Below are 1,076 nucleotides of genomic sequence, written 5' to 3'. Positions count from 1 at the left end.
ACCCACTCCAGTATTCTTGCCTGGGAAACCCCATGGACAGAGGAGCCTTGTGGGCTACAGTCCATGGGTTTGCAAAGAGTCAGACATGACTTAGTGACTAAACAACAGCACCTTTCATTATAAATATTCAAGAAAAGAGAAAGCAGTATTTTTCTGTCATTTTATTGGATTGGCCAAAATGTTCATTTCAGTTTTCTGTAAGATGGTATGGAAAACCCAAACAAACTTTTTGGCCAACTGATTACTATGAACATTTCAAACAGAATTCTTGATTCTACAATTAGCATCTTCCTATATGCTTGCTTTATCCATCCCTCTGTTTATCTGACAATACAATATTGTTTTTTATGCCTACATAGCCTTTACTGAAGTTCAGTATTGGTTTATTTTTTGTGGGATGAAATTTACATGCAGTGGATACACAAATCCTAAGTTACTATTTGATGAGGTTTGACGAATGCATATACCTTTGTGATCCAAACATCTATCAAGATATAAAACAGTACCATCACACCAAAACTTTTTCATCCCACTCCACAGTCTTCACTCCTATCATCCTAACTGCAACTATTTTTCCTAATTGGTTTTGCCATAGTTTAATTTTGCTTCTTCTAGTCCTTCACATCAGTGAGATTAGAAATCATTTACTCTTTTGTGTGAAGCTTCTTTTGCACTAAGTTTTTGAGATTCATCTGTGTCATCACATAGTTAAGAGGCATATAGTAATGAAGATTCCTGGAGAGCTCACTTCAGCAGCACATATACAGAAACTGGAATGACACAGAGAAGATTAGCATGTCCCTACACAAGGATGACATGCAAATTTGTGAACCATTCCATATTCATGTGTATACCTATGGCTGACTCATGTTGAGGTTTGACAGAAAACAACAAAGTTCTGTAAAGCAATTATCCTTCAATAAAAAAGTAAATTAAAAAAAATTCCTATAGTATGAGTCTGTAATTTGTTCTTTCTCTTTTATGGTTTTTTTTTTTAAGAATCTGAGATAAATTTACCCCTTTAAAGTATACAGATTAGTGGTTGTTAGTATATTCACAAGGTTGTGTAACCATTA

The 1,076-nt window shown here is 34.5% G+C and overlaps 1 non-coding gene across 1 annotated transcript; it reads left to right on the top strand.

Moving 5' to 3' along the window:
* Positions 1-740: 740 nt before the first annotated feature.
* LOC128052942 (U6 spliceosomal RNA) lies at positions 741-846 on the top strand. Its single transcript, XR_008199892.1, has one exon. It is a non-coding gene; the product is annotated as a U6 spliceosomal RNA (small nuclear RNA).
* Positions 847-1,076: the final 230 nt, after the last annotated feature.

This window comes from Budorcas taxicolor, chromosome 8, assembly GCF_023091745.1.
Source record: "Budorcas taxicolor isolate Tak-1 chromosome 8, Takin1.1, whole genome shotgun sequence".
NCBI classification, from domain to species: Eukaryota; Metazoa; Chordata; class Mammalia; order Artiodactyla; family Bovidae; genus Budorcas; species Budorcas taxicolor.
This window is presented reverse-complemented; position numbering and strand designations above follow the sequence as displayed.